This window comes from Dunckerocampus dactyliophorus, chromosome 5 (assembly GCF_027744805.1).
Source record: "Dunckerocampus dactyliophorus isolate RoL2022-P2 chromosome 5, RoL_Ddac_1.1, whole genome shotgun sequence".
Classification (NCBI taxonomy): Eukaryota; Metazoa; Chordata; class Actinopteri; order Syngnathiformes; family Syngnathidae; genus Dunckerocampus; species Dunckerocampus dactyliophorus.
In genome coordinates this window covers 23492064-23514256 of record NC_072823.1, presented here as the reverse complement: position 1 = coordinate 23514256, position 22193 = coordinate 23492064, and the positions used below count along the sequence as shown (strand labels likewise).

The window sequence follows — 22193 nt, the reverse complement described above, 5'->3', positions numbered from 1 at the left end:
GGGCATTTTCAGGCATAGTGTGTCATGGTGATTAATCATGATTAGTTAATGTGAAAATCATGATTAATATGATTAAACAATTTAATCATTTGACAGCCCTAGTTTTGATATGCATTTGGAATTGTTTACAGCATGTCAACTATAATTATAAAACTATGAAAATGTCTTTTGTGTTTACATTTTTGGCTTTCTGAAATCGGATCAATTGGATCAAATAATTTCTTATGGGAAAAACTGATTCAGTAAGTCGGACCTTCTGGAATGAATGAATGACGCTAACAGTGTGAACATAGGGATACACTACACTACACTACACTACACAACCTCACGCCATTCACTGATCTTTGAGTAACAATCACAGCAATCCAGTGACAGCAAATGTACTCTTTTAGAGAAATATGAACATAGGGACTCATTATGTACCTGACTTGTAGATGTGCTAACTTTGCCAGCCTGGGGATCATCACTCCATTCCCTTAATTTGGGTAAAAATCACAGCGTGTCCAATGACAACAAAAGTATTCTTGTCGAGAAATATGAGCATAGGGACATGCTAGGTACCTGAGTTGTTGACATGCTAACGTCATCAGCCAGGGGAACCTCACTCCATGCCCTTATTTCTGGGTAAAAATCACAGTGGTCTGATGGAAACCATGTATGAATAAGAAACACTGTCTTATAGGAGCAAGGAAAAAATGGCTTGACAGTGATGAATTGTGGAATTGATTGTTGATGAATTGAAGCAATGAAGGCAAAAAGGAGTGTACTACTTGGCTGCAATGAACAGAGGGACTGTTGATTCGGTCTCAAGTAGTGTGCTGTCAAAAGAATCACAGCATAATGTTAACAATATGGGAAGTTGAGCTACATCCATGCAGGCCTTAGCATTATTTTGCTCATATAGTACAACACTGACATGGAAACAGTGCATTGCAATGACATTTGATGCTGAAATCACCAGAATTTAGGCCTGTCACGATAATCGATAAATCCATTAATCGAACAATTAAAAAAACAAGTTAGCAAGCAAACGTTAATATGAATGAAGCCTCGGTTTGGGGTGCAGCAGAGCCTTCGTCCCGACTGTCAACACTTACGCTTAAAGTCAATCAAAATGGTGTGCGCTCACTGACGGTGTCGCATGCCACATTGCAAAAGAAATGCAACCTTTCAATACGGTCAACATTTTGGGAAATGTTAGAAATGTTTGACAGACAGTACAAATTGCCTGGGAGAACGTACATATTAACAACTGTATCACCAAGTGAAAGCAGACGTGTTGAAGGACATCCAGAAACATGGCATTTTATTCCGCCGACACAGACATGTGGTCAAGCTCAAATATGACCCCCTACATTAGTAACAATACACTACATAACTGCTTGTGTGTGTGGTTTTCATTGGAGTGTTTTTTTTTAACAGAAACAAGGTCTATTTTTTATTGTTTTGGGTTATTATTGTGTTTATTTAAGTGAAATTTTTGCTAAAAGAGTCCACTTTATTTTCATTCAATTTTCATAAAAAAAAAGGTCTCAAAAAATGTTGTCAATAGTATCGATTATCGACAATAATTTGTAGGACAATTATCGTCCAGCAAAATTTGTTACTGTGACCTAGCAGAACTCTTAGTTCAATTGCTAATTCAGACACCTGATCCTGAACTGTATGCATCAATCAAAAGAAATGACACCTCCCTCACTCATTGCTTTAAACATCTTTGTCGACTGGTTTAGCCAGCAAACGAGCTGGACTTGAATTAACTGCGGCAACTGCTGTCGTGGCATACAAACAGCTGACATGGCTACCAAACAAGGCGACCACACAACGTAACCTTGATGAGGCACACTTTAAGTGCATCAAACTTCACAGGCTTGTCAACATTCTCCCCTGCCCATCTCGCAGGGGACGGTAACGAGCGTGAGGCAGCGTTCCTCCAGAGGCAAATGACAACAAACGACGTGCAATCATACAGCGTAATGTGCTGATGATGCGAGCATAGATGCGACGCTCGCTTCCTTGTGGAGGACCTTTGATGAAGACGGCAGCTGACAGTCTGGCAATGAGCGCACAAGCTTCATCTGCACGTTGAAGTGTGTGACTGGAGGCTAACGGACTGTACCGAGCCTGTGCTGATCCAGCTGTGGCAAACTCAATGATTCATGTGAGCGGTTAGCACTTTGACCCACATTGGATGTTCTGCCAGAGGTGCACGGGCGATAGCGGCATCCTTCTTACACTCTTGACATGAACACATAATCTCCATTTCTGTGCTACAGATAGCCCACATGAATTATTAGCTACTTTTGAGACACAGGATGAGTTGATCGTTATCAGGTTCACTGATGTCCAATTTGTCTTTATTCCCTTTTCACCACGCTAATGGACGAATACCGCTTTAACCCTCATGATGTCATATGACATCTCATCTTCTTGCTTGAGGACATTTCTTACGTTTACAGCACACTCAAAAGGAAGCCATGTCGTCATGTCGCCGTCTTTGAGGAAACTGACAATATGAGAAAATGTATGAAGCGTCTGAAAGAAATCCCTTCTCCTTTAAAAGCACTCAAAGAGCCAAGGTCAGCTCCTGGGCAAATTTGTGAGATGAGAAAAGCGTCTGCAGGAAGCGAGAGGCCGGCGGCAGATAACGCAACAATGCTCTATATCTCCTACACATTTGGCCAGGGGGTGGCGAGGGACAGCGGCTGTCTTTTCACAAGGCAGCGTGGTGAAATGAGAGCTGAAAGACACAATGAGACAGAGTGCTTTTTTTACCCTGCAGAATCGCTCACTCCTACGGAGTCAGCTTCTCCTCTCAGTCAGAGAGGACGCTGAGGAAGACTGAGGGCGGACTCACACTAGACCATTCGTACCGTGATGGACTTGGGGGCCATTCCCCCTACCCCTTACTTGTCCCATCACGTCTATTCTGATGCTTTACTGCAGTTTCCCTGACTGGGTGGATTACTTTGTGGAGTCTTATTCAGGGGCCTAGTGGTTGTGTGTTCTCCCCGTACGTGCGTGGATTTTCTCCAGCTATTAACCATGCATGTTAGGTTCATTGGAGACTACAAATTGTACAAGTGTGAATGAGAGTATGAATGTTGTATGAATATGTGTTTTGTGATTTTCATGCGATCAGGCCAGTTTGTACTTTGCCTCCCGCACGAACTAGCACCAGCTCACCAGTGACCCTAATGGGGACAAGCGCTATAAGAAATACTGTAGCTAGGTGGATGGATGGAGTCTTATTTGGATTTTTTCTAATTGTTTCTTTTTATTAGGACGTGTAGCATAGTTAAATGACACATAACACCAGCAGGTTTACTCCCTACAACACTCCCTACTTATAACACTTTCACACACAAATCGGTGGTTTTGTCAAGTTCACATGGTTTTATGCCTATTGTTTTACTGTTTTTATTTATTCCTTCTTCTCTTCGTCTATGTCAAATTGCTACCGTACTCAACATCAAAGATGGAAATTAGCCGCTGGCTATAATCTGTCATAATTACATGAAAATGTTGATTAATATGCACCGTCCCTGTCTTTTTAAAATAAATGCATCTACGTCCACGTTGTATTCTGCTGTTGTGCTGCAATTTCCCTGACTTTATGGATTATTTTCAGTCTTATTTCATGTCATTATGGTCATTTATTTTGTGCAAGGTGGCAAATGTTGGTAATTACTTGCGACATAAGCGAGAGGAGCGGAGTCATTAAATAACAAGTCACGGGTGAGAGAGTGTACTGTGCATGGGTTTGCCTTTTGGATCATTCTGAGTCTTCGTCTTTTACGATATGTGTTGGTTATCATCAAGAACTTCAGAGGAGCATTCGCATTACAGTCATTCCGTGACAGAGGAAGTGTTCCGTCTGCGGGCACAAATCAGTGCTTTCAAACTCATCAAATGTGCCCGACTATAGGTGTGAGTATGCTAGTGTGAGGACAGTGTTCCCTCGCTACGTCTACATCACCTTTTGCAGACTCGCTGTTTCGCTGATTTTATTATTTTTTTAACAGCGTATGAACGTGTCTTGTGTTCTGTGTCCTGATTGGCTAAGACAGAACCCACATGTTGTGTCTGCGTCCTGATTGGCTAAGGGAGAACCCACGCATTGTGTTCTGCGTTCTGATTGGCTAAGGGACTGTAGACCATTGTCAATGAATCTCCTCCGAGCCTTACTGCGCGGTCAGACCCTAGAGGCAGAGGAAGAAGGCTGTAAGGGCGCCATTACGGAAGGAGGAAGGAAGAAGGAAATACGACAGGAGCAATATGCTTTAGGATACAAGGATACAAAAATGCTACAGTGCAGCGGAACAGAAGATGCATGGTCAGAATAGTGAAATAGGCGAGAGTCACTTAATAATTTCTTGTGTCCAACCTCGTAGGTTAATCATTAAAATTCAAACAAAGGTTTGCACTGGAGTGTTTACACAAGAGAGAAATGTGAGAAAATGTTAACGCTTGAGAAAATTGTATAAAGTGTATGGTGAGGGGTTTTACAGCCATAAACATATACAATAATAGTAAAAAATAAAGTTGGCTACTTCGTGGATTTCACTTATGAAGATATTTTGAGAACCTATCCCCCGCGATAAACGAGGGAACACTGTACACCCTAAATCACACAATAAGCACAGTGTAACCTGGAGGTGGTATGTTAAAGTATGTTAAAATGTTACGTACAACATTTCTTGTCCGGCCAGTGGCCCTGGAACAGATTCGTTCACTTTACATTTCCATCCATCCATCTTCTATGCTGCTTATCCTCACTAGGCTCGCGGGTATGCTGGAGCCTATCCCAGCCCACACCCACGCCAGCCAATCGCAGGGCATCCAATGAGAAACATTATTTTGAATTTAGAAAACTTGAAAGTCAACCATCAGTAAGCATGAACTGAAACGCATTAAGAACAACACACTGATAAACAAACAGTATCTTGATGAAAATTGAAACATACGAAAACCGAGACAATTTTTCCCAAACAAAACAATGTAAATGCAACTAATACCTTTGAGACATCCAAAAATGTTAACAAAAATACATTTTATAGAGAATATAGTTTTACATGCAGAAAAAAAAAAATATTCATATCCAAACTTTTGTTGATGTGGACTTCCCGTACATCCTGGTGAGATCTAATTCAACAGTGTTTCTCACTTTCTATATCAAATGTTAGAACATGTAACTTTCTTTGGCCCCATGGCGGGTTATTTAGCAGTAGCACTCAATAAAGCATAATGGACAGTGAGTCAGTAACGATTGGTTTGCTTCGTTTAGGCACTTGATTTCGTGGAACGATACAATGCAAGTAAAACACACTAGTTTGTTACGTGCAATATTGTACGAAAACTGAGACAGCGCACAAAAAACGAGGCAAAAAGATGAAAATCGAATCATACATCACACAGATTTGACTGTGAGAGACGTGTGTAGTTCTCAAACTCTCGACAAGAACGAAGGGACTATGCGTTCCATATGTTTGTTACCTTAATGCAGAAGAAGAAGACCAATGAGAAGAAGAAGAGAGGAGCCCTCATGGAGGCGTCCCTCCGCACAGACGTCTACACCACCTTTCCCGGAGCTCCAGTGATGCCACAATGTTCCATATCTACGTCTGGAGCATGAATATTTGATGAGACGTGTTGGACGGCCAATGGATAAAAGACACTTACTGGATGTCCAATAGGCCCGACTGGGCAGCCCCCTCCTTTGGGAACCAAACACGAGCGCGTCTTAAAGGACTTGAGAACATTCCTTTGTGTTATTGTGTTACAGGGAAGCCCACAACACGGAACATGCTACTTTTTTATTATTATTTGCTGTCTGACAACAGTGAAGATCTTAGCTCCTCATAGCAAAAAGGTTCTATTCCACTTCTGCAACGTTCCACCGACTAAAGTTTCTTCTGCAGAGCATCTTGTCTTTAATGCATCTGACTTAAACTTTGAAAAGATATTGTATTGTGGAGCAAGACACAAAGCCCACAGTTCTACTGGCGGTCTACTTGTGATGAATTGTGGAGCAGCTGCAATCAATCAACAACCTTTCAGATGAGATAGAGTCATTTGGTGTCAAGAAAAGTGCTTTATTGCACTTTTAGATGGCTGAGCTGCAGCCAGCCTGCAAACACACATCGCCACGATTTCATCATATAATCACATGACTTCATGAGAGAAGATGCTACGCTCTGCATGCTGTAAGGCTTGTTATCACCTTGTTTTCTCAATTGTGCTTCAAATTTATGGCGGCGATCAAACGGAGGCCAACGGAGCTCCGACCCAACAGCAACACAATTACACTTTAATTAACAAGCTTTTTAATGCTCGCTGACTTTCACGCTCTGAGCCAAAGACTTAAAAGCCTCCGCAAAGGCCACTCTGGCTGAGGGACACACTTCACATTCTACACACTGAACTAATCCAGCAAATAAGAAAATAAAGCTTTGAGGGTGTTCAAGTTGATGGAGGTCACATGACAATTAGCCACAGCAAGCTGAACTTTTTATACTTGAATGACAGTTACAAATTATACTACTGTTATAATTGTTATGTTCGGTGCTTCTGTTCTGCATTTTATTTTGTATTGGTCCACTACTGTGTTTGTTTGTGTTTCCTGTCAACAGATCCCCTCATTTCCAGTGTGGGGCGGAGCAAGGAGGAACACCGAACCCTTTGTCAATTAGTTGTGCTTTTAAAGGGGCCATATCCTGCTCATTTTAGGGGCTTTTAAAATTATAGAACCGATCTTAACTCCTGACCTATAGGAACAGAATAACTGTGGTCAAAGGAGGAGACTGCCAAATTGAGCGTTTCGGCCAAGAGGAGAAGAATGCAGAGTTACCCTGTACACAGATATGAGACTTATGGATCATTGTCTTAAAATAAACTTATTATAGTGCACACGTGTCAAACTCGTGCCCTGGAGGGCCGAGACGCTGCAGGTTTTCTCTCCAACCAGTTTCTTCAGCAGGTGATTTAATTGATGAGCTCCTTCCCTCAAACTGAAGGTGTTGATCATTAAAATCACCTGCTTTAGTGACTGGCTTGAAAGAAAACCTGCAGCGTCTCGGCCCTCCATGGCACGAGTTTGACACCCCTGCTTTACACTGACTTCTTGAGATCTCGTGGAAATCTCGCGAAGTTCTCGTACCCGACCATTGACAAGATTTAGGAGTGGAGTGGAAATTAAATCAGGGGAGCCACATGCCTCATGATATGGCGCTTCCACATCATGCGGAACAACATTTTAAACAAGTACACAAGTCAGAAAAGTTGCAAATGTAAGATGGGGACCTTGAAGCACAGCGGCTACAGCAGGAAGATGCTGAGCTGCTGACTCTTGACTACTGTGAAAGCTGCATCCTTTCATCCCTATTTGTCATCTTTGCTTAAGTATTTTTTATTACTCGCATATTTTTCTACTTTGTCTTCCTGCTCACCTCATTGCTTTATCTCAGCCATGCTTTTGACACATCTGTTACTTTTTGTTCTAGTTTAGTTTGTTTTTTTTTCATAGTGGTCTTTTTATGCTTCGTTGGTTTTTGTTGGTGGTTTTGAATTACAATTTTTGTGTTGCACTTTGCATTTTTCTCTTTGTGAAAGGGGTATTTTACTATGAACAGTGCTGAAGTTCTTTTTACACTTGTGTGACAGTTATAATGCAAATTAAAATTGCCATTGTCTGTACACGTATTAAAGCTTTATAATGGCCACACTTTAACCCTGGAACAAATTATTACAATTTCCATTATGTCTGTGAGAAAGGTATGAAATCTAAACAAATCTGAGGTCCACTAGAAATGATAGTGGAAATTAAATAGTGGAAATGTGATTCTGTGCGTGCACAACAGAATAAAGCTTATTGGGATTCTGTGCATCCGTCTGTTTGCTTGTCACACTTCTTCAAAAAGGAGTAGGAGTACTTTCCATTTGAGTGAAAGATGGCCTCTCGTGGCCAAAGGGAGTATGTCCTCGCTCCAAGCTGTTGTCTTCCTGCTGACAAAGGAGGACCTCTGCCTTTCAAACATTTCATGTAGCCTCAGGTGAGAGAGGCCATCACCTGGCCAAAATGAAAACTTTTTGTTTGCTTCTGGAGCCTCAGGCAGACTCCACATTACACGTCCTCAATAGGGCAAAGCAGAAAGAGAGAAAGGGAAAAACTGCTGCACATTTTCTTTTCTATCGAGTGAGAAGGCGAAGCCGGTAAAAGCTTGCGTGCATTATTAATGGAAGAAGAGTGCAAGAGGAGCATGCTTCCAAATCCTCACAGGCTGAAGAGCACACGCGGATCCACTCATACTTACAAGCAACTGTTTTCTAAATACAGTGGGCAAAATAAGCATTTGTTCCCCTGGGATGTAAATCTCTTTGTGATAGACAATTCGATTTAATTCCAGATACACCAGTTATGATTCAAAAACGACATATTTTACAAACAAAATGTTTTGAAACAGTGGATTTGGATTAAGTTTTAACACATCTTAATTTTGCGAGAAATGGAAGTGGAGCCACCACACTAAGTTTCGCTGTATACTGTGTGCAATGACAATAAACATCTATCTATCTATCTATCTATCTATCTATCTATCTATCTATCTATCTATCTAAACTATAATAATGAAAAAACATAAGTCTTAGCCTTCAGTCCAATCAATAATACACAATCATTAAATAGTGCAAAGCCCCTTCAATAATGATACATCTCTTCCAAGCGCAGATAAATCAATAGAACAATATGTCACATGGGTGTAATCAAAATGCTGTGTTAGTTTGGAGACATAAACAATCCCACACTCAAAATGTCATAACAATAATGCTAATAATATAATAATACTAGGGATGTCCGACATTGGCTTGTAGAAAGGCGCTTTATGAAAGTAAGTACCGGGTACGTTTATTTGTATTCACTTACAGCGCTCAAAGCAGCGTCTACGCATATGGTTTTGAAAGCAGCATTTCCTGTTTCCCAGCGTACTTTGCTGTACTGTTGTTGTAAATGGCTGCTAAGTTACTTAACGTTATTTAATGCTGACATAGTTGTTGACACCGTAAGAATGATATGTAGAATGGTAACCCCCACAAAGCTAATATGTCCTTGGTTCTCCGTTTCTTTCTCCGTTTTTTTTTTTGGGACAACGTATCAAAAAAATAGTTTTTCATTGCATATAGTATGTAGGATGTAGTATGTCATCAATAACAACATGTATTTGACATGCACAGCCTTTATTTGTGTGGATCGTGTCAGGGCCGTGTGCGTAAACGTACTCTTTCCTTTTTCACAAATGATGGGCTTTTCTTTTGTGGAGCTTTGAAATAACATACAACAGTAGTTCCTCATAAAATAATTATAATATACCTCATATTTTGATGGTAAGTTAAGTTAAATATTATTAAAATATCCATCTGGAATTACAGCAATTATTTTCGACATAACTTCATGTCCGTTTGGAGTCATTGCATCCAGCTTTAAACGAAACAGATTTTGCTAAGCTTATGCTCATCTAAAATCTGGTATCAATTAGGAAAAATGTAGAAACATGGAAAAAATATGGAAATGTATGCTTTGATATTCGACCAGGTTTTTTTTAGTTCAGTGCGCCCTGTTCCACTGACGCTGTTGACAGCGGACTCACTCAACTTCCTCTTGTTATGCCACTGCTGTGTCCTCCAAATGTCATGTTTTTACGGGCTGACTGTGCTCTCAGCTCTCTTGACATCATTAACCAGCTCCTCCCTTGTAATTCTGGGCTGCTCCCTCACCTTTCTCCCAATCATCCTTACCCACCAGGTGTATGGTGCATGGAGCTCCAGAGGGAATCTTGTATTTCTTCCACTGATGAATTATTGGACCAAAAGTGGTCTCTTTCTCACCAAGCTTCTTGTTGATGGTCTGAAGTTCATTCCAGTCTTGTGCAGGGCTACCATCTTGTCCTGAGGTCCTTTGACAGCTCTTTGGTCTAGCCCTTGGTGGTGGAGAGGTTTAAATGGAAGAAACTGTTTCTGTGACAGGTGTCTTTTCTCCACATGAGTTGAGGTTAGGGCTAATTTGTGTACTTCAAGGACACATACTGTAACCGGTCTCTGAGGGTCAGAACACTTGCTGGTTGGTAGGGGATGAAATACTTATTTCCCTCAGTGAAATACAAACTCATTTACAACATTTATTTTTTCTGGATTTATGTTTACATTATGTTTCTCTTTCTTTAGGTAAACCTATCATAAAAAGGGATGAAATACCAATATCATTCCCAATGTACGTACAAAACACACAGAGGCCTTTGAGTGTCTTGTTTATAGCAAACAAACCAGGGTGCCACCTTTGGTTCATTTCACTCCAATTTTGGCTGTAAAATGAATATGCATGGCCTTTGCCTTGCACCCATTTGCAAGACAGAATGGTAATGAAGAGAAAGGACGGCTTTTAAAAAAAACAATTAATGTGAAACAGCTGCTCAGTGCTTCTAATGGGATGCAGTTTTAATAAGCAGGTATGTTGAACAAGCAGCCCTTTGGTAAACACGGACGCTTATTACGCTGGGTGACACGCAGGAAATGAAAATGAAACTCTTCATCAATGTTTGATGTGCGGGTGCCGCAGCACAGGCAAAGTGTGCATGGCGAACGCGGCGGCATTTTGTTTTTCATGACTAAAAGTCACCTTGAGTCGCGTTGCATATTAAGACAAATCAGCTCAATCCAGCTACTTTCCACAGGAGGCCTACAGAGGTTGGTTTCTACAGCAATCTACTTGTGATCTGCTGTCTCACACTGACTTATTCATCACACTGGCGGAATAAGAGAGGCCGGGCCCCGGCAGTTGTCCTTTTCCTGCTGCTGGACAAGAAGGGCAGACCCCATTAAAGATGCAAACCCACCAGCCGAGTAGATCTCAAAGTTCTCCACATTTGGAGGTGTCCTGCTCAAATATTCAACACACCTGCTTCTACAACCTGGGCTTTGGAAGGATGGTAGAATCTTTGGGTCTTTGACACCTGCACTGTCCACTGACATGCAGTGTAAGAGTATTGTCTGGCACCGCTCAGCTTCTAAATGAATAATCCGCCTTCATGTTGATTGTTATTTTTAGGCTTGACCAATTACAGCACTTGTGTAGAATTTTTTTTCATGGCCTGCAACACATTCTCAAGAAAAAAATGAAGATAAAAATAAAAAGCTCCATAACGAAAAGTTACAAGATATGAAACCATTGCTACTATTTGTTTTATTGACATTTATTGACAATGCAGCCTTTTAAACATCTTGATCTACATTAGAGATGAAACGTTATGATTATTCTGATTTTCCTTGTTATCAACATTGTCACAAAATTGTTCACATTTGATGGAAATGAAAATGATGAAAGGATAAGAAGGACTAACGGATAATGTTCAGAGCCTCTCAAGTGGAGGAGTCCAACTGGAGGGAGCTGAAAGTAGACTGGCCTATCTTTGAAGTACACTCAACCGAAATAGAAATGCAATGTTTTTGCAATGTTTTGGCTCCCGTTTTTCACGAGCTGAACTCAAAGACGTAAACCTTTTTCTATGTACACAAAAGGCCTATTTCTCACAAATACTGTTCACAAATCCACTTTACAGGTGTGGCATATTAAAATGCTGATTAGACAGCAGGATTATTGCACAGGTGTGCCTTAGAATGGCCACAATAAAATGCCACCCCAAAATGCGCAGGTTAACTGTATTAGAAGGGGGGGCAAAAACCAGTCAGTACCTCCACTACGTATAGGACGATCCAGAGTACGCCAAAGATGCTCAATGGGTGACATGTCTGGTGAGTATACTGTCCTGTGTTGCGGATGGATTGGCCCATGGTAAAGGTGGTGTTAAGGTGTAGACAAGCGTATGTTAGAACACAGGTGCATTTTATTGATGACTCGAGTCAGACTCGTCACAATTTTGACTGCTTTGGACTAGGGATGGGATTACAAATTAGGGAGAAAGAACATTCCCATCCAACATCTTTAGTAATACTTTATTTAGGAAAGAGCCTGGAATGTCCATTGATCTGCAATCCAGCAATTACAAATAATAGCAGACAGTAGCAGACGGTTCTTATTTATATCACGGTGAACTTAATCTACCCCATGACGATTTCTTTCTATGGCTCTCAGAAGCACCACAACCACACGAACCAAAGCAGATGTCATTTAAACACATATTAAAACATTACCGACAACAAAAAAGAGCTGTAGAAAGTTAGATTATCCGTTTATCCGGTTTTAGCAAAGGAGGCTTCACAGCTAATAGCATGCGGGTTTGTCAACTTCTACACACAAAGCAAATCAATGACCACAATCAGCCACTACTGTTCATAGTAGTGTACTGTAGTTCACAACAAAGAAGTTTGCTTCGCTTTCATTTGGACTTTGGATTACAGTACCTCAACTTATATTAAATATTATACTTTTATTTATTTTACTCCATCCTCTTTTCCTCATTTGTTTTAAACTTATTTTCCCTCCATAGACCCCAATTTCACTCGACCTGTCTTGGATTGGAATATCTTTACATGACCCTTGACTCGAGACTTGAGATTAAAGACTTGAGACTTACGTGAAACTTACAAAACGCAGACATGCTTCCACCCGGGTCACATACTGACTGGTTTTAGGACAATATAGTTAATAATAAACTGCACATCTTGTGGTGGCCTTTTATTGTAGCCAGCCTAAGGCAAACCTGTGCAATAATCATGTTGATATGCCACACCAGTGAGGTGGCTGAATTATGAATGCTCACTAAAACAGATTTGTGAACAATATTGGTGAGAAATATGCCTTTTGTGTGCATAGAAAAAGTTTCATATCTTTTTGCTGTGATTATGTTGTTGCTGTGTGTACTACATGACCATCTTTATGTCAACTGAAGACATCATTCCCAAACAGGAGGTTTCATTGTCTGATTGATATCTTCACCCCTTTAGACAATTTTGAATATGCAACAAGTAGTGATGGGCAGATCGATACCAAAATATTGATACTCTGAAACCAAGGTACTACATATTACAATGTCGATATTTTTGACATTCTAATATTTGATGTGTGTTGCAGGGAAGCAGTTAGCAGTTGGAATCAATTCAGATATGCTGAAGAGCCTGAATCATTTTAGAAAGGCAGACCAAGACAGCATCGATAACGACTGAAAGGACACACAGCAACATTCTGGTGCTATTGTCGTAGCCAAACTGCAAAGATACTGTTTGTGATTTGTGTCTTAAGACTATAACGTACATGGCAACACCACACATGTCAATAAAGCTGCCATTTAAGCACGTTTCCTGAATATGCCGACTTTTCAGAACCCGTTTCTTCGATATCAGCGACGCCGAGCTGTGTTTTATTTGGTAGGGCATTAACTGGAGCTGCGTTTTTATGACTTCAGCAAAGACATTATTATGTGGAGTGAAGCATCAGTGTGCATTGCTGGTTGTAGCCACGAATCATTTGTAGAAGCGTGACATTTAAAACCTTTGCTGTGCTCCACAAAGGCCTTCATTACGAGGCAGCACTTGTCAGCGGACTGCATAAACGCGATGTATTGCTTTAGACTTTCACTATCATCTGTTACAAGTAAAAACTCTAAAAAGGCCATTTAGGTTTTTTTTTTTACTTGAATACATTTCTAAGTCTGGCCTCAGGTGTAATTTATTTCTCAAGGAGAAGAAGAAGAGTTGGGGTAAAGCTCTCCACTGTGCAACCACAACTCTTATTCTGTCCCTGTGGTGCCAGCATCCCACTCCTAAATGGCAAGTCAGTCAGGAGTTATGGCCACTATTCCCGCTGAAGAATGTCAGATGGGAGGTGATTTTCTGCTTGGTGATCTCATTGCAGCAGAGACACTTTGTCCTACTTTGATAAAAGGAGCCTAATCATGACAATGGCTTTCTAGAGCCTCATTTCAGGTAGATATATTAGATAGATATAGATACAGACAGACAGGACTGTAAAGAACCCCATGTGGTATATAATCAACATCACTCTGTACTTGATATGTCCTCAAAGTAAAATCAGTGGCTATTATCAATAGAGGTGGTCCTCGTGTTTATTATTAATACTGTACAAAAAGAAAAAGGGAACGTTACATCAGTGTGGTGGAAGAATACAGTACTTTGTTCTTGTTCACTCTTTTACCTTCATTATGTCTCCCGAGCGTGAAGCAGACTCTATTGATCAAAGAAAAGTGAAAACTGAAGCAAAATTTGACATTGTAAAATACTCAAAAAATTGAGAAATTCCGACCAATACTGGCTGCAAACATTCCAGGTGTAAGGAAGTAATAATACTTGAAATAATAAGAACTAATACTCTTAGATTCCTGAGGAGACAAGTCGACAGAATGACGACATATTGGTGCTCTAATCTCACCAGCCTGGGGAACCTCTCTCCAATCACAAAATGTAAATATATTTTACAAATGAATTTATAATCATGATAGAAAATATAATTTTTTTGTTATTTACTGTCATTTCCGGTGTATAAGATGCACCGGTGTTTAAGCCGCACCCACAAAAATTTGACAGAAAAACATATTTGTACATATATAAGCCGCATCGGCCTATAAGCCGCACATGTCCATGTCATAAAATGGCATATTGTGGCACGCACGCGTCCGTGAGGACCAGATAACTCTTTATTTGAAAGGAGCCAATCATGGGCTATGAGGAAACTCAAGACGAGCTTGTCAACCCATCGGAAATCACAGGAAGTCATTGGTCAAGACAACAGTCTGATTCATGGTGTCATCTATAAAAATAATGCTAAAATCATCACACAGCAACTTAACAGTCAAAAGGTAGGTAATAAATATACAATACAATTCCCATTACAACTTCAACATAAAAACAACAACTATTTTAACGGTTTCCCATCATGCATTTCTTCCCAGCAGAGCATTAAATTACATTCCCTCTGCTGGTTGCTGTTTAGTAATGAATGCATTGCTTCACCATGTATGTAAAAACATATCATCACCTCTGGAATGATCAACAATAAAACCGTATTGGACAAATTATGCACATGTGCAAACTGGTATCTTTTTGTGTTACTATAAGTCATATTTTGAAGGAACACAATGTCCTGTTCTGTCCATTGTGTTTTTTATTGGCCGCCAGCGAGACACAAAGCAGCCAGAGGTGTCCATGACTAGCTATTGTCAGTGAGGCAATAATTGGACATGGGTCTCCACAGCGAGCTGAAAATAAAGCAAGGTGTGAAAATGAACATTGCTACGTTGTGAAAGGACGCTCAGTGACACAGAGATGCTTCTGGCATGCACGTACATGCAGAGAGTCAGGTCTGTGAGTAAGAACACTGCACTCTCTCGTGATGGTCGCGTTGAGAGTCACGCAGGCAGGAAGTGAGCATGGCGGTGGTGGCAGCTTTAGAGCGGAAGCTCCTTAGAGCTGTTACAGGCAGATTTGGCGGCCGTTTGTCGTCTCGTCTTTTTGGGCGGTGAATGGAGCGGAGAGAAGAGGCTTAGCGGGCACATTTCAACTCCCCCTGATGGCTCATTGGCAGCCGTGGCACAAAAACAGCAAAAATAATCACATCACAATGATGGACCCGGACCAACAATGAGTCAGAGCCGCAGTGTCAAAACGGAAATTGGCGGAACAAACGGCGTCATTAGGAAGCAAATCTCGTCTCCGTACGAGATGGAACACACAGAACAGCGACAATGGAGGAATGCGTTGGGAAGGATCCGCTTGTCGCTTCCATTGCGTGACTTGTAAATCACTTTGCAGTGAATCATGTCATGCTGCGTCATCTGGTTGACGCTCTACTTGTTGTTGCACCTCATTGCATTACATTCTTAAGTGTCACACAAGTGTAAAAAGAAGTGAAGCAGTCTTAATATAGTATAGTATCAAATGTTAACAGGTCAGGACATGTATGGTGACGCTGGAGTCTTACTCTTTTTGTGAGACTTGAGAAGTGTATTTTTTCCATAAACATGAAATTGCACAAACTTATATGGGACATCCTTTGACGGTAACACACCTACTGCTTTGACAGTGAACGTTTACAGGGTGACCAATCCATTTTGATGAATGATATATTTTTACATACAGGAGTGTCCTCATGCAATATTGGTCCAATATCAGCATACAAATTAGTACAGTAATGTCTTGTTTACTGAGATTAATTGGTTCAAGACCTGACTGTGATAAGTGAAGTTCTGCAAAGTAGGATTCTTTGTTTATAAATGAAATATTTTCGCAGTTAGGGCATAGAAAAACAACCTTCTAAATATATATATATATATTTTTACCATTATTAGAGACCTCTAGACATGAAATAACACCCCTATAGTCACCTTTACACGTGCATTACCAAATATAGTAGATATAATAACAGAAAATAAGACATTTAAGACATAAATAACATTTGTGGTTTTGTGTGTAGCTATAAATGTGTTCCGGTGCTAGGAGAGCAGAGTGGCAGGCGGACAGGAAGTGACATCGGAGGTTCAGAGTTGACTTTTATCTTGTTGTGGAATACGGCTGCAACCGTAGCCCATGTTTTTTTTTATTAGGGATTTCATTAGAGATTATTGTGCCTGTTTTGAGATAATTCAAACCTGCAATAAGCATTTGGTGCTTGGGTGTCTTACCGAACATTACGGTAACATTACTGACACCCAGTGACCAGTGTAGAATACTACATATCATTCACAGCATCTCTGAATGTGTCTTCTGACTGCCTTATATTTGTATTTCATTCATTTAGACGTTTTTTTGTCACGCTCTGTGAGTTAGCCCGCCTGACAGTTTCGTTTATGCTCACTTTTATGTTCCGGTTTTATGCTCTTATATTGGTAACTCTTCCTCTTCCTCTTCCCTGTGAGAAATCGGTACACCTCTATAACGTACCAAAAAATCAGATTCTGTACCGCTACTCCCCTTGTTGTCCTAGTCCTACCTTGTAAGACGTGGTCACTAGCATGCTTTAAACTGCTGGCATCACTTTAAGCCACAACTGTTGACATTTAAAAAATACAACAATGTGACCTTCAGGGTCCAGCATAAAGGTCACATGTTGTGCTGGGACCAACAGCAGCTGTGAAGGTTATTTGCTCCAATGACAAGTTATTTTGTTGCTCTGGTGGAAACAAGGGAAGCCCAAACGTGGAGCTGCAAATATGAAAAGGTCACATGGTACCATGTTTTGTCAGCCACCTGCTGTCTTTAACACAAAGTACAATTATCAGGCTTTTACATCAAAGCGCTGACATTTCCATTCTGTCTTTTTTTTGTGTAAGTGTGTCATTTATCCGCAGTCTCCGCATCTCTTGAAGCGCTATCCCACCACCGACCGCCGCTCGTAATTCCCTGAGGAAATTGGAGCTGGCAATCTCAGGCCAGCCAGACGTGAAATCCTGTTTATCCGTCAGGACAAGTCTTGGCCTCTAAGCTCCCTGGACACAGCAAGTCTTCGACATCGAAAACGATGCCAGAGACAAAGCCGCAGACTCTTCCCGCCACTGGTGTCTTTGCGGAGGATTTGACTTCTTGTTCTTTGCAAAGAAATGTTACTTCATGTGCCATAAAAGTGAAGCCTTCAAGGTCCCTGGTGTCGCTTTCTTGGATTAAAAGTTGGACAGAAATAAATATAGAGATATATTTCTGTCTGGCTAGTTCTCATGAACTTGTGTGACCTCCGGCGGAACATCGACAGCAACTCAACATCCTCTAATCCTTATTTACTTCTGACGTTCCCAGATTCTTCTTTCATGACAACGTCGACAACTTCAACTCTTGCAGCTCGATAAGAAAACAAAAACATTCTAAATGTGCTGTACAACAGTGGTTCCCAAACTTTTTACAGGCGCGCACCCCTTCGGACATTTGACCTGAAGCCATGTACCTCGTACCCTAGCACACTTAAAAAAGCATACACCTGTTTATCTTAATTTGAAATAGTGAACATTTGAACAATTACTGGACAATTATTTGGTTAATTGATTAATTAATTTATAGTAATTTAAAGTAATAAAAATGTGTATGTTGCATGGTCGCATTTTGATAAATGCTTCACATGAGCACTGATAAATAGATAAGTAATCATCCTACCTAATTTTATCGTACGCAAAATGTAGTATTTTGCAAGGTTACATTTTGACAGAGTGTCACATGAGCACTGATAACGAGATAAGTGATCTTCCTACGTATCTTTTATTCCACATCCTTCCCTTTGAATGGGTTGAATGTGAACTTCACTGTATGGTCCAGTCACATGGCTGTGGTTTAAATCTGCATATTAACCCTCAAGCGCCAGAGTTTTTTTCAGTTTTGACATTACTATTTCAAAAGGTTGTAGCTTGAAAATGGTTCCACATCAAATCATGCTGTATTAGAAACATCATCAGTATGACCCAAAGTTTGTGATGGGAGTCAAATACTTATCTAATGACGTCACCAGGCTGAGAATGTGTCAGATCCCTGTCTCCACGATACCGGCTCATCAAAATGTCTGATCTACTTGTCACACTCTTCCTCATGCCTCAAGCAAACCCAGCCATCATCATCGTCATTTACAGCGGGATCTTTAACACCACTTCTGCCTCAACCGCTATAATTGTTTCTATTATTACATAAATAGAGATAAAGTATCTATCGCTCTCTCTATTATGCCTGTGGATATTCTCATTCATCCAGGTCATTGTATTGTCAGGTCATATCTCTCTATTAGTCGTGTCTTTTTTGCAAGGGAGTCTCCCGCGGATAGTACCGGGTATGCCGCTATTTCCACGTATTTTTACATTCCCGCTACCCCCCTCACCATTAGCGGTGCTTTGACAACCCACCATGTCCCCTCCTGCCACCCCAAACATGGTTTGAAAAGCATCAGCTCAAGTATGCTGTGTGTGGACTGTCATGGTAAGCGGACTCGCTCCCGTCTGCACGAGGGGCTTCAAAGTCTATAAACTTACATAGAAGCGCACACAGATGTTGCTCAGATTGACGTTACAGATGTCCGCCATCTCCTGGTGTAAAGTATTAACTACAGGAGGCACCGTATTTGCAGAAATGGCTTGTTACATTCAGCAACGCTGCTTGTCGCAATTTTGCGACGTTGGCACTTTACTTTAGGGTTACTTTATTACCTAACTGAAGGGAAAGTTTAACAATCATGATAAAGCAGCATTCGAAGTGAAAAATACATACAACCGACGTTAAAGCCTCATTTTCGGGGGAATCTCCACTCACAGCGACGGCTTTTCACAGCTGCGCTGTGCCGGGATTGGAACACCAATATGAATGAAATCTTCAAGATGAAACACTCTTATCTAAATAATCATCAAACTTACTTATTTGTTCATATAATGCCCACAGAGAAATGAATGAGTTTGTGCCCTGTATCCTTTCTGCTCCTTTCTCCTTGCGCCCTGATGCCTTCAGGCGCACTCGTAATTTTAAAAGTTAAGCGCTAATTGTTTTTCTTTTTTATTGATGTGCCCCCATTAAGTGCACTCAAAGCTGGAAGGACCCGGGTGGCATGGGCTGGAGTCACCTTGCTCTCTGGACCGTGGGGTTGAAGTTACACCCCTGGGGTTAACGAACAGCGACCCAAGTGACGAACTTTATCACACTCAATCCCACACACCCACTAGCACGCATGGATAGTCTCAGTTTTGTGCATCTTCATTCCTTCTGTCGCTTTAAATTGTCATTCATTCATTCATTTTCTATGCTGCTGGTCCTCACTATGGGATGCTGGGGCCTATCCCAGCTGAATTTGGGCGAGTGGTGGGGTACACTCTGGACTAGTCGCCAGCCAATCGCAGGGCACATATTGGCAACAAACAACAAACAGCCATTCACACACACATTCATACCTATGGACAATTTAGATTCTCCTAACCTAAAGTACCTATTTTTGAAATGTGGGAGGAACCCGAAGTACTCGGAGAAAATCCACACATGGGCGGGGATAGCATGCAAACGCCACACAGAGATGCCCAAATGGAGGTACAAACCCAAATCTTCCAGATCTCCTGACTGTGTATTATTATTATTATTACCCTTACTGTTATTTACTACTGTTATTTCACCTACCTTATCATTATTAGTATAAAATACTGTTTGAGAACATGAAGGATGAATTTATTTATCTATACACACCGCAGTATGAGTTGCTGGTGCTAGCATTGTTCGAGCATGAAAAAAGACACTAACATACATGCTAATCTTGAAGAAATTTTACTAGTAGAGTACCCCCTGCCTCTCATGTCCTCCAGACATCTCACCACGCTCACCACAGGGCACCCGTCCCACTATTTAAGAAGCACGGTTTAACCTAAGCATTAGCAGGTAATGATTGCTGTTGCTATAATTGTTACTACAGTGGTGTGAAGTCTTTGCCCCCTCCTGATTTCTTATTTTGCGAACAAGTTGTGAAAAAGCGATTGGGGGTAATCACTTTTTAACACAGGGCCATGTAAGTTTGGATTTTTTTTTCTCTCTTAATAATAAAAGTTTCATGTAAAAACTGCATTTTGTGCAAGTTCTGCAGCCAGACCACCGGATCCAACTCTTCCTGCACTCCATGTCTATCTTGATGCTAGAAATGCTTCTTGCTGTATCTCACCATCCTTTCTCTCCCTGGTCATCCTCAGGTTCTCCAACCAGGTTCCACAACTGCTCCTATTGCTGCTATATCTGCACCGGATGCTTATCGAGCCCATGCAGCACTACACAAACTGGCGATGATGTGAACATTCTCACTATCTGCTGCTGCACTTCACTCCCCTCTCCCTCCCTACCCATCCCCAATACCCCCCCCCCCCCCATCCACACTTCAATCTCAGTGAATGTTAATCTTCTGTCACTGTTTTCGCTCTGTCTTATTGTTATATTGTACAATAGCAAACAAATGCTAATCCAGGTGTCCCTGCTTACGCGAGTTCCAAATTAAGCTAATCAAATGGATCGCTGCTTCTCTTTCCTCTTTGTCTGTCTCATTTTAAACCATGACCGGTTCGGTAGGGAAAAAAAAAGACCACTCAAAGACTGCCGACCCAAGAGCTATGAGTTAATTATTTGTCTCCCGTGAAATCAGTCACCACGTTTACATGCGCACGATGTTGTGATTTAGGTTGATATTGTCTTCAAATACAATACGAATATTCCTGTTTACATGTTAATCAGCATATTCCCAATATTTGGGGGTAATATCCTAACCCCGATCCCCACCCTACAAATGTAAACCTCTACCGCCGCTGTTCCACGTCGGACCCAAACAAATCCCACATTATTTCGGTCTGGTGCATTTTCCATTTGAAGTCTTTTTTAACCTAAAATTGCGGTTGATACAGGCAGGGGTCTCAGTCAGGTTTTTAGTAATCGGAAAATGACTTTGATTTGGAATTTATTAGTCTGGAAAAGGTGTTTACAAGGTGTTAATACAGGAATATTGTGTGCATGGAAATGTAGTGGATGAGTATCCAGATCCAAAACGCCTTCCTCTTATTCTGCCTTTATGTCTTTGATACATAAACGCAACACATTACAACCTGATCTCAGAACATTTGGTGGACATTATTAATTATTATTTTTCGCCATGTTTTGTCTAAAATTGGGGACACATTGCTTTTTATTGGACAATGACTTTGTTAAAATTGTGCAAAATCAGGATCAGATCCGGAATAAAGTTGGTTTTACATTACAGAGACTCTGCTGGTTATATCTGTTCACACAGCAAGTGGACTGTAAGTCAGACAAGTTTTGGCAAATATATTTAAATGATATATTGCAAGATCTGGATCTAGTTTTTAAAATGTATTATTTTGTATTATTTTTAATCAAGTAGTCAATTTGTGATTTCGCATCAATATTTAATGGTCAAATCCATCATGAAAAATTGAGCTGTAAACAAAAAGCAGCCTCACACCGATGATGTAAAGACTGACAAATGAATAGGTCTCAAATCCAAAGTGACCTTTATTATCTTTGTAAAGGCTAGCAATTCCTGATACAGCTTTTGTATTGGGTGGTGTACCTAATGTTGGTTGTGACTAGCGGGCGAGGGGGGTGTGAGTTTCATCCAGCATGATGAGGCTGAGGATGAAGGAGTCATTCCGGCTGAGATGGCAGCTGTGTCTGAGGTGTCACGGGGCGCTGAGAGGAGGTGAGAGTGCTGATGGGTCTGCAGGATGGAGAGGAGT

At 40.9% G+C, this 22193-nt stretch overlaps 1 protein-coding gene across 11 annotated transcripts in view; it reads right to left on the bottom strand.

Moving 5' to 3' along the window:
* mgat4c (mgat4 family member C) overlaps positions 1-22193 on the bottom strand; it is a 150107-nt gene that overhangs the window by 14673 nt on the left and 113241 nt on the right. The window contains exon 1 of one of the 11 annotated variants that reach the window (XM_054775636.1): positions 5497-5765. The exons of the other annotated variants lie outside the window; for them this stretch is intronic. The gene's annotated coding sequence lies outside the window, so the exon portion shown is untranslated. Of the gene's footprint in view, positions 1-5496; positions 5766-22193 lie in introns of those variants that run through there. 11 annotated transcript variants of the gene reach the window in all.